General features: G+C 39.4%; 1 pseudogene; it reads right to left on the bottom strand.

Annotated features, from left to right (window-relative positions):
* Positions 1 to 15,312: 15,312 nt before the first annotated feature.
* Positions 15,313 to 16,713, bottom strand: LOC119510613 (annotated as a pseudogene).
* Positions 16,714 to 17,600: the final 887 nt, after the last annotated feature.

The following is a 17,600-nucleotide window of genomic DNA, read 5'->3' as shown; positions in this document are numbered from 1 at the left end:
TTCAGCTTCTTTTTGAGAAACCATTGATCCTTTGCAATTTCCTAGAAATGTTTGTTTTTCATACAGCCTGTGGCAGCCCAGAGCCCGGGCCCCCTCCTAAATAGGAGTGGAGCCCCAAGCATGTAGCAGCCTGTGTGACCAGGACAAAGGTCAAGAAAGAAAACAACCTCCCCAGAGGGAAAAGAATGTAATCACGGGTGTAAATGTACATGAGCAGAAGGGCACTGATTGTATCTTAGTCTTCAACATTAATCTGAGTAGAACATCAGGTCTTAGGAACCTTTAATGATTATACTAGAGGCCCAGTGTCCTCATACTATATGGAATGTCTTTGTTCTAAAATCATATACGTATTGCCCCTTGTACTCCATACCCTTTGCAGAGTCCTAGCCCTCCGGACAGCCACCACTTGCTCCTTCTCGTAAGTCCTAATAAATCTATGTCTACTTCAGTGCCTGACATGTTTTTCAGATTCACAGCAGCACCGGCTCGTGCTCTTCACCAACTTGGTTTGGGCCCAAACACAGCCTTTATAATTTAGTAACACAATTACTTACATAATATTTGTCCATATAATTTTTCTTCCAAACCTAATCTTAAATCCCCTTTCTAGTTAATATTAATGGATAGTTTCTTCTAATTTTCAAGCAAAAAATAAATCCAATGATCTATGAAGATTAACAGGATGAAGGAAGCAAGGGAAATCTCCCCAATAAGCTTTATAAAATAGCATAACTCTAATACAATGCATTTTTTTAAACTGATTCTATGATAGAAAAATATTCCAAAACATTGGTTCATGCAGCAAATAGTAGTCAAGCACCATGCTGCCAGGGACACTATTAGTAAACTGGCAAATTCCACATTTATATCTGTAGCTCAGTCCTTTCCCCTGAACTTCAGACTTGCATATTCACCTGTCCAGTTAATATCACCCCTTGAGAGTTTACCTGCAGGTAACATTTCATGTGTCCAAAGCTTAACTTCTGTTTCTGACATGAACTTGCTCTTCCCCCCAGCTTCCCCTCATTAGTAAAAGTCAACTCCCATCATCCTTTTACTCAAGCCAAAACGTTAAAGTCATCTTTGACTCCACATATCCAATACAGCAGCACATTCTGGCAGCTCTACCTCCAAATTGTATTCAGAATCTTAAAATTTCTCTCCACCTCCATAACCAGCATCCTGGCCCAAACCACCATCACCACATCTGATTATACCAACCTCAACTCTTCCCCTGCTTCCAAATTTGCTTCACTGCAGCCTAGTTTTCACAACACACATCCATAAAATTTTTCACACCCATACACTGACAAAAAAAAAAGTGACAAAATTTCAACATTATTTTCTTATGTGATGAAATGCTGCTACACTGCTTCGCAATTCTTTACATCTTCTGTATGTACATATATGTATACTATTTTTATTATACGAGAAAAATCTTTTTCAAATTTTGATTGGCCTTCACTCCCATCTCTTTGATATGACTGAATTCTGCGTCCCCTATAAAATTCCCTGACCAGTAGCTCCATCTATAATTGTTCCTCTTTAATTTCCTAGGATACATGTGGAGCCTTGGATGTACATCATCAAGTACAAATGACAAAGGAGTTGTTTGGCAAGTTCCTCTCTGCTTTAAAGTTTGGGTAAGGATTCTCTGTAAAGTTCTCATTAAGTTTGTACACAATATACTTAATAAACTTTCCTTATAAATTTACATAAGTGTTTTATTTTTCCCCTTTTCCTGTTTGTTACTCTTACTTTGTTATGGCCATCCTCTTCTTGGGAGACCCTGACAAAAGTTTACATGAAGAGCAAGAAGCATTAGAGAATACTGGTAGTATCAAAACCAAGGAGACATTCATCCTGACAGTGCTGGCACAATTAACTACTACTTCATAAAAAAAATCAGGTCTCTACCTCATAACCACTCATAATAAGAAATTACAAACTTCCACTTACCAGCTCTGCCCATTCATTTATCTATTGTCTATGGATGCTTTCAGGCTAGTGTCAGCACTGAGTAGTTGAAACTCCAACTTGCATATGACTCGCAAAGCCTAGAATATTTACAATCTGGCACTTTATAGAAAGAAAACCATCAATCCCTGGATTAGAGAATTTATCTTTAAAATTAGGAGTAAATATGGAAGAATATTATACAACTCAGTTAATATATAAAACAGGAAAAACTAATTTATGCTGCAGTTAGAAGACAGGATATAGGCTACTGAGAGAAACAGTTTAGTGCCTGGAAGGGAACAAAATGTAGGCATCCAGGTGCTAGGAAGTGTCTCTTTAGCCAGGTGCTTGGCCCATGATTTTGGATGGTTCATGTAAATAACATAGAACTGAACATGTATTTGTTTTGGGTGGTATGTGCCCTATATTTCAAAAAAAGTTTGTTCTGTACCCCTCCTTTTTCTTTCTAACATTATTTCCTATTGTTCTCCACCTCACCCAGCACCCTCCACCTATGTAGTCCTCCTGGATTTCCTTTGAACACCTCAGACATTTGCAAGCAGGTTCTTCTCTCTGCCTGGAAAGCTGCCCCATCCTCAGATCCCCAGGCCCCTGGCTCACTCACCACCTCCTTTCCAGCCTTACCAAAAGTCATCTGCTGAGTGTTAGGTTTAGGTCCTGAGCCATCTACCCCACCCTCGCCCTTAGGAATTTTGCCATAGAGCCACCATGCCTCACCCCACCCTAAGAACCCTGCAGGTCTGCAATAAGCCACCGCCCCCACCCTTAGGAATCCTGAACTTTAAAATTTTAAAGTTTCCCGCTTCCAAGCCCCCACTTTCAAACCAGCCAATGGAAACTTGCTAGCTACCCCCTTTCCCCAAAGTAGCCACTGAGAGACTGCCATACTTAGACCTGCCAGCCTCCCCTTCCCTGGACAAAGAACTTCCTGCCAACTATCCGTTATAAACCCTACTGTTGCCTTGGCTCAGGGCTGTCGCCATTTTCTCAGGCTTCAGCCTGCCTGTGCATGGCCGGACAATAAAACTCCTTTTGATCGAGTTCTCGTCTCTTCTCTTCTCTACTGAAAAATCTAACATTCAGGGAGATTTGGAATCCCAGAATTTCTAATCCTCCTTACTTTTAGAGAGTATGCGGAAGCCAAATCATAAAGGGCCTTGTAGCTGTTGTAAAAACGGGCTTTGTGTGAAATGGAATGCCCTTGGAGGTAGGTCCAGAATTAGATGAGGCTCCTGAAGCATTAGCCTGGGGCTTGCCAAAAAAAACCCAGTAATGAAGATAAATAATATTTTTATGCACTATTTTAAAAATCAAAACTGGCAAACTGTTTTTGTAGATACAGTTTTACTAGAACCAAGGCCAGGATAGGGTCCAAGACGGTCATTATTCAAAACTTCAGTCATTTGTTCACTGCTGATTTTTTGCAGAAATTTTTAGTTTTTAAGTACTGTGTTTAAATATTATTAGTCTTGACTAGCATTTGTTTATAACTGAGGGTCTCTCTCAGGATCAGACACAGCGTTTATTGTGGAAGAAATAAAACAATGCTTTGCCCAGATTCTGAGGTTACTTCTACTTCGCTCACCTACTGTTCTCTTTTGGATGCTGGAGAGGAATACCTTCACCTCTTTAGACAGGTAGACACCCTGAAGCTTGCAGTTACCATTGTGAACACAGAGAACACAGGGTGGGTGAGAAGCGCTCTTGAACTTTTTTTTTGTTTTTAATGACAACTGAATGTGCCTGCTCCTGGCTGGATGAAGAAACCACATATTTCCTCTGGTCACTTTGAATTGAAGTCATTGGGTGGGACTCAGTGATAAAGGTTAAGTGCTGGGAATGGGAATGAATGATGACTCACTGGGGTTCCTGAGCTGCTTGCAGAGAATGACACATATCTCCACAGCTTCATCATAGCTTGTTTAAGACTTTTGGCATCCTTGAACTACGTCAACTCTACAGAGACTCAATCCATCCCATTTGGGCTTATAAATTGAAAGTCATATGGGGGAAGTGATTTTTCCAAGTTCATATGGCAAGTTTATAGCAGAATTAGGACAAAACCTAATTCTGAACACCTTCTCTCAGTGCTGGGCTCCTTCCTTGATCAGACTGCCAGCATGGGTTGGGAGCTAAGGAGTGCTCGGGGAAGAAGTTGGGAACAGTTTCTGATACGAGGCCAGAAATGGGCTGCTTACCCACTTTCCACCTTCCACCTCGCAAAGACTGGAAGGGAATCAGATAAAAACTTTGTCAGCAACCCCACCCCAAATACTTTTACAGAGACCAATTAGAAAACAAAGTCAAGACTCTCTCTGCTTCGCACTCTTCCATTCAGACTGTTTACTTGCTTGCTAGATTTTTTGTTTTTGTTTTTGTTTTTACTGTGGTGTGTGTCAGTAGGGTTCTTCAAAGGGACCCCGTACCATACTTGAGATGTGTGGACTTTGAAGAGATGTCACTGCCGCGTAGAAAAGACGCCATAAAGAGCATAGCCATAAAGAGCAACCACAAGGGGCAAATGAGAAAATGTACACAAAGACCATTCTATTTTCCTCAAAACTAATCACTAGTAGCTAATACAAGCCGACCACTCAGCCACATGTCAGTTTTGCAAGTCTCTCCATAGGATTTTTTTTCTGAAATCAACTCTCTTTTCACCGAAGTACGTTTATTCTTAAAGGAAAGCTTTATATCATTAACCCTTAAGTGAAAATCTGTTACTTGTCATTTAAAAACTAAATGAAAAATAGGGTGGGATGGAGGGATGATTTGGGTGTTCTTTTTTACTTTTATTTTTTATTCTTATTCTGATTCTTTCTGTTGGAAGGAAAATGTTCAGAAATAGATTGTGATGATGCATACATAACTATATGATGGTACTGTGAACAGTTGATTGTACACCATGGATGATTGTATGGTATGTGAATATATTTCAATAAAACTGACTTTAATTAAAGAAAAAAAGTAAGGGAAAAAATATGCTGAAAAGAATATGACATTACTAAATTGAAAAATAAAAGCTAAAAGTGAAAAAGAGACCATGAAATATAAATAATAAATCTAAGCAATTTACCAAAAGAATTCATATGGAAAGACAGGTCACTCTATGTAAATAATCGAATTGTTTAACATCAGCAATTAATTTCTCTTTCAAATAACTTTCAAAGAAGGAATTTAATCACTTCCTATTTAACAATTAAGACAGCTTGTTTAGAAAAACAATTAAGCATCCAAAACATCTTTTCCACTGGTAAGCCATAATTTAATTTTTTCTAAACATTTATGCTGAAAAATACAAAGGTGAGATATTTTTATTCCCCTTAGAAATATGAAAATGAATAGTCAAATTTTTAAATGTTCCTTAACAGTAATTGTTAGAATTAAGATTAATCATTTTTCAAAGTCATTTTTAAGTAACACAAGAAGTAGCCTTTTAAAACTTTTCCTGCTCCAGGAAGTCCCATTGCCCTGACTCGCCTTAGCTCCGGGCAATCCTGCCAACTGGAAGACAGAACAAGGCCACATTGGGTAGCTCAGGCCTTCGGAGGACCCAGCCAGGAGACCCCAGGCAAGTTCCCCAAAAACTGCTAAACCAGTGAAGCCATCTGGGACTGCAGTTTTCTTTGAATAAATCCGGGACAATGTAGGTTATCTAATTCTTCTTCAGTGAGTTTTGGTCGTTTGTCTCTCAAGGAATTTGTCCATTTTATCCACATTTTCAAATTTATTGGTGTGAAATTGTCCACAGCATTCCTGCTTTATCCTTTTAATGTCTGTAGGACTTGATGTCCCACCTTTCACTCCTAATATTGGTAATTTGTGTCTTCTCTCTTTCTGCTCTTGATTAATTTGGCTGGAGCATATCCATTTTATTGTTCTTTCAAAAAGACAAGATGTGGAAGTTTTGCTAAAACTTCTGGAATGCAAAATACCAGAAATAGATTGGCTTGTCTAAAGGGGATTTATTAGGTTACACATTTATAGCTCTAAGGCCATAAAACTGTCCAAATTAAAGCATTAGCAAGAGGATACCTTCCCTGAGAAAAGGCCATGATTGCCTTGGGAACACCTCTGTCAGCTGGGAAGGCATGTGGCTGGCATCTGCTGGTCCTTTGCTCCAGGGTTGCATTGCTTTCAGCTTCTGATTCGGTGGCTTTCTCCTCAAGCATCTGTGGGTTCTCATTCAGCTTCTTCAGGGCAAACTCTGGGCTTCCTCTTTTAGCTTAGCACCTCCAAACATTTGGGTCTGTGTCAGCTCTGGGCATTTTCTCTCTAAGCTTCCCTCTGCTCTGTTCAGAATGTCTCTGCCTTTTATCCTCTCATAGAGGACGCCAGTAAACTAATCAAGATCCACCTTAAACGGGTAGGGTCACATCTCCATGGAGATAATCTAATCAAAAAGTCCTGCTGGCAGTTGGCAATTGTGTGGGTCACATCTCCAAGGAAACAATCTAATCCTACAATAGGTCTGCCCCCACAAGATTGCATTTAAAAACATGGCTTTTTATAGGATACATAACAGATTCAAACCAGCACAGACAGCTTTTGATTTATTTCATTTTATCAATTGTTTTTCTGTTTTTCAATTTATTTCCTTCCTTCCACTTCCTTAGTTTGCCTTGCTATTCTTTCTCTGGTTTCTTAACTTGTAAGCTTATATTCTTGATTTAAGGTCTCTCTTATTTTCCAATGTAAGCATTCAATGCAATAAATTTCTCTCTAAGCACAGCTTTGTGTACACCCCACAGATTTTTATGTCATTTCATTTTTATTTAATTCAAAATATTTTCTAAATTTTCTTATGATTCCTTCTTGACTTGTGGGTTATTTAGAAATATTACAATTCCTAACATGGGGGGGGATTTTCAAGATATGTATTTTATCATGAATATTTTAATTTCATTGTTGTCAGAGAACACACTTCTTAAGATTTCAAATAGTAAATTTACTGAAATTATTTTATGGTTCAGAATATTGTTTGATGATGTGTCCTTAAAAAAGAATGTGCATTCTGTTGTTGAGGGTGGAGAGTCCTATAAATGTCAATTATGCCAAATTGGTTGATAATGTTCAAGTCTCCTGTATCACTACTGATTTTTAATTATTCATGCTTTCAATTACTGAAAGGTGTTGAATTCTCCACCTGTAATTGTGTGTCTATTTTTCCTTAAGTTCTATGAGTTTTTGTTTTATGCATTTTGAAGCTCTATTGTTGGGTGTATTCATATCTAAGATTAAGATGTATTATAGACAAATTGGACCCTGTTTCAGTATATAACATCCCTCTTTATCCATGGTAATATTCCTTGGTCTGAAGTATCCTTTTCTCATATTATAGTAGCCATTCCAGCTTTCTTTGGAAAGTTTATACATGCTACAAATTTTCCAACCTTCTACTTCTTCTAATCTATTATATCTTTATACTTAAATGACTATTTTGTAGAAATGATATAGTTCTTTCATTTTTATCCATTCTAACAATCTCTGCATTTAAATGATCTGTATATTAGTCAGGGAACAATTAGGAGACAAAAACCATACAATAATTTTAACAGGGAAAGTTTAATATAAAAAATTATTAACTCTAATAATGGATTATCTCCTAAAAGGAAATGAGAATTTTAAATAGATGATATATTGCCAAAAGATGGAAACAACCCAAATGTCCATCAACAGATGAATGGATAAACAAAATGTGGTATAAACATACAATGGAATGTTATTCAACCATAAAAAAGGAATCAAGTTCTGACACACACAACACAGATGAACCCTGAGGATATCATGTTGAGTAAAATAAGCCAGACACAACAGGTCAAATATTATATGATCACATTGATATGAAATAATTAGAATAAGCAAACTAACAGAGTCAGTATCCAGATTATAGGTTACCAGGGGATGGGTTGCGGGTAGGGAATAGGAAGTTAAGGGTTAAAAAATGGAGTTTCTACTTGTGGACAATGGAAAAGTTTTGGTAATGGAAGGTAGTGATGGTGCACAACATTGTGAACATAATTAACAGCACTGAACTAAAGGGGGAATTTTAAGTTGTATATATGTTACTAGAATAAAATTTAAAAACAAAGAAACATATAACTGTACAACACAGGGGACCCTAATGTAAATCATGGACCATAAGTTACTAGTACAATTATAAAAATATGCTTTCATCAATTGTAACAAACGTACCACCCTAATACAAGGCATTAATAATAGAGTGGTATTTGGGAATCCTGCATTTTTGCATGATTTTTCTGCAAGCCTACAACTTCTCTGATTAAAAAAAATTAATAAGTACATAAAAATAAATAGAAAATATTGGGAGCAACCCTACCTCCAGGATGGAGGCAGAGCACCCAAGGAATAAACAAATGTAGAAGAGTTAACTCCCCACACACATACCTGAAATCCATTCCCAGCTATTGCCCCCCAGTGGTGGAGAGGTGCCGTAACAGCAGAACTCACTGGGAAGCCACCAAGAGAAGGGACATCTGGGGTGCTAAGAGAAGCTGCCCATCAGGAAACCACCCTCTGGGATGTTAGAGAAAGCTGCCCACAGGGAAATGCACTCCGCTAACTCCGGCAAAACTTCTGAGAAGCTACCCTCCCTCTGGAGTTCCTGGGAAAGATATCAACCTAGGGATGCCACGCTGAAGAATTAATTGGGAAGCCAACCGTGGGGTTGGTGAATTGAGAAGTCAAATTCTGGGGTGCTAGCTGCCCATCAGGAGGCACCATGTGCTGCTGGCCCCTGGTGAAGCGAGACCCTGCTGAAAAAGGCTTCCCAGAACCGAAAGAAAAACCGCTTCCTCCAGTGATGTCCCTCCAGTGCCCTCTGCTGACAAATTATAATAAAATGCTACAGTGTTTACAGGGTTCACCTCCATTAGCACAGAACAGAAAATTAAAGGTGGATCTGGAGCTGAGTCAAAAATGGATAACTGACCTGGTTGTCTTGATCATTTGTGTTTAATTTTATCATTTATATGTCTGAATTTAGATCTACCTTCTTGCCAGTTATTTTCTTTGTCCCATTTTTCCTTCTTGCCTTCTTTGAATTAAATGAGTATTTGTTATGCTTCCATTCTTATCCTTATTATTGGCTTACTAGTTTTGTTACCTTTTAATATTTTCAGTGCTTATTCTAGGGCTTACAATATACATCTTTTACTCACTACAATCTACCGATAAATAATATTACATATTTCATGCACAGTGTAAAAACATCATAACCATATACTTCCATTGATTCCCTCCCATTTTTGTGCTATCGTTGACCTAAGTTGTACTTCTCCCTGTGTTGTAACTCATAATACATTAACACTTTTTGCTTTATAGAGTTATCTTTTAAAGAATCTAAAGCCAAGAAAAGTATCTTGCATATTTATTCTCATTCTTACCATTTCCAGTGATCTTCATTTCTTTGTGTAAATCCAGATTTCTCTCTTGTGTCACACTCCTTTTGCCTAAAGAACTTTAACTCTTCTTGTACTGCAGGTTTGCTGGCAGTGAATTTTCTAAGATTTTGTAAGAAAAAAAAAAATCTCCATTATTTCTGAAATATACTTTGTAGGGCTTAGAATTCTAGGTTAGCTTATTTTTTTTCATTCGGCATTTTAAACATGTTACTTCAATGTCTTTTTTTTTAAAAGCAGTTGTATTCACACACTGTTGCAGTTTGCTCAAGTTGCCGGAATGCAATATACAAGAAACAGATTGGCTTTTATAAAAGGGATTTATTAGGTTACAAATTTACAGTTCTAAGGTCATAAAAGTGTCCAAACTAAGGCATCAACAAGAGGATACCTTCACTGAAGAAAGGCCGATGGCGTCCAGAATACCTCTGTCAGCTGGGAAGGCACGTGGCTGATGTCTGCCAGTCCTTTGCTCCTGGGTTGTGTTGCTTTCAGCTTCTGATTCCAGTGGCTTTCTCTTTAAGCATCTGTGGTTTCTCATTTAGCTTCTCCGGGGCAAACTCTGGGCTTCATCTCTTAGTTTAGCATCTCCAAACGTCTTCCTGTCTGCACCTCCAAGTGTCTGGGTCTCTGTCAGCTCTGAGCTCTCTCTCCCTTCCTGACTCCAGTAAACTAATTAAGACCCACCTTGAATGGGTGGGGTCACATCTCCATGGAAATAATCTAATCAAAAGGTTCCACCCACAATTGGGTGGGTCACATCTCCATGGAAACAACCTAATCAAAAGATCCCACTCACAATAGGTCTGCCCTGACAAGAGTGGATTAAAAGAACGTAGTCTTTTATGGGGTACATACCAGATTCAAACAAGCACACACACCATACTCAATGCCCTTTTAATTTCATTATTTCTGCTGTCAATATTATCTTTATGACTGTATGTAATGTGTCTTTCTTCCCTGATTTTAAGATTTTTCTCTTTATTTCTGCTTTCCAACAATTTGATTATGATGACATCATGAGGGTGAAGAAAGAGGGGTCCCCAAGGATCCCATTATGGCCTGCAGCAGTGTTGCAGCTCTGGATTGGCCAGGTGGGTAGGGAAGGAGATAGAAGGCCAGAAGGCCAGTGTCTGAGAGCAGAAAAAGAGAAGTTTGGGCAGGAGAGATAACTCCCTGGCACCTGCCCTTTCTCCAGGCCCTTCCCTTCCTGAAACACTGACCCTGCTGAGTCATTCATTGCATCTCAGCCACACTCTCAGGTCTCTGGTTTCCCACCCCCTTCTCCCTTTCCTGCCCTTCTTAGCCCAGGGATGGAGCTGCATGAATTTTCACACCTCCCGGGCCTCCAGATTGTGGCACACCTCTCAGGTAGCTGGGACTCCCTGAGGTCTCCGAAGCAGCCATGAGGTCCAGAGAGCCAGGGCAAGGAATGTCTGCTTCAGAGATCTGGGGATGAGGGTATGTAGAATCAGCAGCTCCACATGCAACCTCACAGAAGAGTCAGAAACCCTCCTTAGTGGAAGGTGTCCCACTGGCCACTCCTCAGTCACTGGAAGAAAGTTAATCAGCTAAGTTCATTGAACAACAGGAAACTGAGTCCTGATGATAAGAAAAAGTCAGTGAAATAAATGAGGGTCATTGCACAACAGAGGAAAACAGGCTATTCAAGCCTGTACCATGCCAGGCAATATTTAAGATCTTATGGAAGAGGTTGCCTATTTAGTCCACAGGAAATGAGAAACAACAGTGCCTCACAAAAGGACCTAAATGGATTATAAGCTTTTAAGGCTGTGCAGAGCAGTCCTTTTAATTACAATCTACCCAAATGGTACACTGAGCTGCTAGCACACTGTCTGGGAGCCTCAAACCAGAACTGAATTCCATAGTGTCCAGGGAGCATAGAACTATATATTAGGAGTCATTTTCTTCTGGAAACCCCTCATTTGCATTGAGGAATATGTCAAGTAATTGAATGACACTTGGAGCTGAAGTTAATTATTTTCAAAATAAATGAAGTCTTTTAAAAGGTTATCAGAAAATAATGTGAAGCTCAAAGCAGCAAAAACATCTTTTGAAGTAATCTGTATTTCAAAAACAAGCCTCTGCAGATCAGTGTCTCCTTAAAAATAAAATAAGAAAGCTGGAGGGGAAAAAAAATCAAATGGTGATAGAAATGGTAATAGAAACTCTGTTTGTTAATATGAAAACTGTAAAAAGACAATGGGAAGTCAGATATTTATTGACACATTAGAAGATTTTTTTTTTTTTTTTGGTCAAAATTTCAGGGGTAAAATGAGCCCTTCCTTAAATGAGCTTTTTAAAATATGCATGGATGCACTTCTTCACTTCTCAAGCTTTTGAATGATGCTCACCCAGGTATGGGTCCATAAAAAACTGATTAGAATTTGATTACTGAGTAAGTTTTTTAAAAATCACTACTGGGTAGTTTTGAAAAAGCACTTTTTTATCCCATTTGACACTGGTGGGAGGTAGACAGGTGTTCTGGTTTGCTAAAGCCACCGGAAATGCAATATACCAGAAATGGGGGTTTATTAGTTCACAAATTTACAGTTCTAAGGCCATGAAAATGTCCAAACTAAGGGTTCAACAGGAGGATATCTTCACTGAAGAAAGGCCGATGGCATCTGGGGTTCCTCTGTCACATGGGAAGGTGCATGGCCAGAGTGTGCCGGGCCTCTCCCAAGGTTAGCTTCTCATTTCTGTTGCTTTCTCCAAAATGTCTCTGGGCTTCTGTCTTAGCTTCTCTCTCTCTAAGCTCCTGTGTGTCCTTGCTTGTTTCTCTCTAAGTGTCTGAGGGTCCTCTCTTAGCTTCCCTAGGGCAAACTCTGGATTTCATCTCTTAGCTTCTCTCTTCATTCTGGTTTCAATGGCTGCCTCCAAAATGTCTCTGGGCATTTTCTCTCTAAGCGTCTCAGCTCTCTTTCTGTGAGTTTTTTTCAAAGAACTCCAGTACACTAATTAAGACACACCTTGAGTGGGTGAGGTCACATCTCCCTGGAAATAATCTAATCAAAAGGTCCCACCCACGATTGGGTGGGTCACATCTCCATGGAGACAACCCAATCAAAAGATTCCACCCACAATTAGTCAGCCCCCACAAGAGTGGATTAAAAGAACACAGTCTTTTATGGGATACATGACAGATGCAAACCAGCCCAACAGGTATTACCAAAGCTCAGAGGAGACAGCTCATTCACTCAAAACTACAACAAATTAAAAATAAAAAAAAACTACCGCAAATTATGAGAGCTACACTTACACCCATCTCTGTTCTAAGGAATTTGCCTACATTAACTTATTTAAAACTCACAACAAGCTAGAGGGGGTAGATTGTCTTGTCACCATTAAGTAGAAAATGAAATCAAAGCACAGAAAGGTTAAAATACCTTCTCTTGCCTAATAGAGTATAGCCAGTGTTCCGGTTTGCTAACACTGCTGGAATGCAAAATACCAGAAAAGGATTGGCTTTTATAAAGGAGGGATATTTGGTTACAAATTTACAGTCCTAAGGCCATAAAAGTGTCCAAACTAAGGCATCAACAAGAGACTACCTTCACTGAGGAAAGGCCGATGACATCCGGAACGCTTCTGTCAGCTGGGAAGGCACGTGGCTGGCGTCTGCTGGTCCTTTGCTCCCGGGTTGTGTTTCAGCTCCTCTCTCTCAGCTCCTGTGCGTCCTTGCTTCTTTCTCCCAGGGCGTTTCTCTCTAAGCGTCTGGGGATCCTCTCTTAGCTTCTCCAGGGCAAACTCTATACTTAATCTCTTAGCTTAGCATCTCCAAACGTCCTTCTGTCTGCATCTCCCAGCGTCTCCCAGCGTCTCTGTCAGCTCCTGCTTCTGTTTCTCTTCCTGAGCCTCTTAAGGAACTTCAGTGATCTAATTAAGACCCACCGGGAATGGGCGGGGTCGCACCTCCATGGAAATGATCTAATCAAAGGTCTCACCCACAGCTGGGTGAGTCACATCTCCATGGAAACACTCAATCAAAAGGTTCCACCCAACAAGATTGGATTAAAAGCTCATAGCTCTTCTGGGGTCCATAACAGTTTCAAACAGGCACAGCCAGTTTTTAACAAAATTTCTGTTTGAACACAGGTTCTGTGAATCAACTGTCCAGTCACTTAACCATTGCCCTGTGGATCCTGGGTCTTCCTTCTTTCACTTATCCAGTCTTCAGGGGCAGAACTGCTGGAAGTTTTCAGCTTCACCACATATGGCCGAGTAGCATACAGATTCACAACTTCTATTACTTTTGTTTCATCCAATCCCACCTCCTCTAGATCTCATAATATGGACAGATGAGAGATATTTTTTTAATGAGATAGGGCTGTATACTATATTGCCGTGGAAAGATAGCTAGGACATACTTTTATCTGAAAACAAAAGAACGATTTGAAACTTTAATGCATTTGATAACCCTTCTCTGTTAAAATGTAAACTGTGTGCAACATATATGAGGACACAAATCATAGGGTTTATTTTTGCAGGGGGCAGGGAAGGGAGATTTTAAGGGAATTTTTAATATACAAGTAATTTCTTATGGTGATTAGAAAGTTTTGATAACATGAACAAATAATGCTTAGCAGTTTAGGATTTACTTTTGTAAGAGCATGTTCACAAATACTAAAATGTTATACATGCACTTTAACACGAAACATTCAATGTGAAATACTGATCTCTCGTGTCTAACCTGGATTTAAATGTTGTTTTATTTTATTCAAATGAACTTCCAAAATTTTGTCAATGCTTGTAGAATGTACTATTATTTCTCACTAAAACCTTTAGGAAATCCAAAAGGCTGGTATTAAAAGTAGTCATTTTTCTTCTTGAATATTCTAAAACATGTCAGTTTGAATTAGCCTTCAGATTTTCAGGGCATAAAAGAGATGCAAATAAGAGAACCCAGAATATGTTTTAACACATTTATGATAAATTTACAGTATGACAGATATACCTTCAACTTTCAGATACTGTAAAAAATACCCTAAGTAAACATAAAAGTTATGACCGGTCAAGTTACTTCTTCAGGAAAATGATATGTCACATCAATTTTTACACCAAAGTCTTAATTAAAAGCATTCAAAAAACATTTGCATCTTCTAATTGTCAAACAGTGTATTCATGTGGTAGAAGAAGACCCAAGACAACTAATAGAAATATAAATATCTCAAACTATTCCAATTCCTAAAATTAGAAATAAGAAATTATTGTTGTTGCTTAGAAAATATGCTTCACTTTTCATCTCAAATTCACTTTAAATACTCGACATATAAGTTAATACCAAAAAAATATTCTGTTACTTCTCTGGATAAACATGTTTCACAAAACAGTTTTTAATCAAGTTGAAAAAAATTACTTGATAATTTTAATCACAGTTAAGTGCTGATTAATGACTGTGGATCAACAAATTATTCAGTAATATAGATGGCATATGGACCTATATTAGTTAGGCTTCTTAGGAAACAGAATCAACAAGAGATATCTAAATAAAAGATTTTATAAAAGTGTCTCACGCAACTGTGGGGATGCACCGGGTCCAAATTCCGTAGGGCAGGCAGCAAACTGGCAACTCCAGCGAAGGTGTCCGATGAACTCCTCAGGCAACAAACTGGCAACTCTGATGAACTACTCAGGAAATGCTTCGCTGGTCAGCCAAAGAAGTAAGGTCCTCTATTTGTCTGGCTTAAAAGTCTCCAACTGATTGGATTAAATCCAGCTTATTGAATTCTCTCATTGTGGAAGACATACCCTTCATTCACAGCTGCAGCCAGCTGACTGATGATTTAATAAACCAGCCTTCTGGTTTATTAACCAGTCACAAATGTCCTTGCAGTAATGGTTAGGCCAGTGCTTGCTTGACCAGACACCTGGGCACCATCACATGGCCAAGTCGACACATGAAACCTAACCAGCACAGGACCTATACACAGAATGATCTAATAATTATTTGCTGTGTAATTCTGCTCATTAGTAATACTTAAGCCAAGAATTTGATATAAATTCAATTCAGTTGCAGTACAGGTTTCCATGTGATTTGATCAACCAAAAAATATGTACACAATATCAAGCTTTTTTCCTTTTTTTTTTTCCATTTTTTAAAAGAGAAGCTCAATGATTTGGGGGTGGGTTAGTAAAATACAGAGAACCTAAGGGGAAAAGTACAAAATGGCACTTAACACCAATGCCAGTACTCATCACATATGGCTACAAATAAGAATAAATTAATTTTCATGTTATCACCTTTTTTGAGAATATAAATCAAAGCCATTAACTCAACTTGAGGTATATACACAATACATACACAATATTATGCAAAATACTTTTTATAAGTAACACTACACTTTAAAATATTGGGAACTGAATAAATGTGCTGATTTGTATTTTGACTTCATAGAACAAGAAGAGAACAAAATTCAACTAGGAAGGTTTATACTGATAATAAAGCTCGTAAAATTAACAATGTCTTCCTCCTTTTATACTTACCACAGGCTACACAAGGTCCTGAGAGGGGTCATTTTCATTATGAGAAAAATGTCAGCCACAGCTTCAAGACTTAACTTTTGGAAGGAACTAATGAGAAAGCCAATTGGAAGGTGAGACTTTATCTTTGTTTTCAAATAAGTGGTCTTAATTTTCTTCTTATAAAAAAAAGTTTAAATGAGTTTATTATAAATGTAACTAAACCATTAATTTCTGCAGACTTTTGAGGAAAAGTCCAGCACTTCCTTTACACAAAGTCTATGAGAAAAGGTCAGTAAAGATCATCTAATCTTAAATCGTGACATCATCCATTGAAGTGCTTGGCACAGTCCCTCGCCTGTAAGAGCACAGCCTGCCTGGATATGCCACTGGTGATCTTCAATAGAAGTTAGTTTTAAAAACTGGGAGATTTCTGCTAACGTTATACATTCTTTAACATCTTGCTTATTAGCAAAAATCAGCAGTCCAGCTTTTCTTAGGTCCTCATGCCCTAACATTTTATTCAGTTCTCTAGTTACAGAAATCCTTTCTCTGTCTCTACTGTTCACAACAACTATTATAAACTAAGTGTTAGTAGAGTAAATGTTCCAGGAAGAACGAAGAGATCCTTGGCCACCAATATCCCACATTAGGAAACGTGTATTAACGACTATCTCTTCTACATTACTTCCTATTGTAGGGATGTATGTACAACTTCATTCAAAGAAAACTGGTAAAGGATGGTAGTTTTCCCTGCCTTATCCAGCCCAACAATGGTAACTTTGTGCTCCTGGTGATTGAATATCCTGATAGAGAGAACTCCCATTCTCGGGCAGCGGACCCCCGCCCCCCCTCCAGACTCTCACGCCGCCTGCCCGCCCCCGGCTCAGGCTGCCGGGCAGAGTGAGACAAGCCAGAGCCTCCGCCTCTGCTGCTGCTGCTCACGCACTTGCCGCCGGCCCACTTTTCTGGACCTGGAGGGAGGCCGAAGTTCGGGTCGCCCAGCCCTGTGCCAGACCCTGCAGCTGCCATCGCATCACCCGCCTGGATCGCGGACATCGCCGCCGCGTTGTCTGCGATGAGCCTCGCGGGCCACCGTCCTTGCATCATAGGGTTTACAGTGAATGGTTAGCTCAGCAATGTGAACTTGGCGTCTGCTGCATAAAACCCTTCACATTGCAGAGCTTTACTCCTTTAATAGTAGAAGCCATTCTTGACATTAGAGGCGCCCCTTAGAGTGTGTTCTCTACAAAGATACCAGGAAGTACAGATGTTGCAGCCTTTAATTGAAAAATGTCCGATAGTAGTCATTAAAAAAAAAAAAATCAGGTCAGCTGGGTGTCTTCAGATCTGTTGACCCTGGCCCCACGCCCACAGCTGACTCAGTCACAACATTCTGGACTTGCAGACAACAGCTGTCAGCTAAGGCAGGATGGTGGGAGCTGCACACTTAATCCAGGAAAGGATCCTCCTAGGCTCTTTAAAGTGCATAGCTGAGAATGCAGCTCCTTTGGAAGCTCCTGTCTTTAACGAGGAAACTTCAGGTAACCTCCATGAAGGGACTCTGCCTTTTGGATGAATGGAAGCCAGACTGACGCTGTTGGGGTGCCCTTCACAGTCAGGGCTTGGGTGGGGCTGGCTGCTGGAGGAGGCACGGCTGCTGTCCTGACAGGTCATGCCCCATGTCTTGGAGATGCTGACCTGGTCCACGGC

The sequence above is a fragment of the Choloepus didactylus genome, chromosome 15, assembly GCF_015220235.1.
Source record: "Choloepus didactylus isolate mChoDid1 chromosome 15, mChoDid1.pri, whole genome shotgun sequence".
In the NCBI taxonomy this organism is placed as follows: domain Eukaryota; kingdom Metazoa; phylum Chordata; class Mammalia; order Pilosa; family Megalonychidae; genus Choloepus; species Choloepus didactylus.
Note: the sequence above shows the minus strand (reverse complement) of the source record. Positions and strands in the feature narration are given on the sequence as shown.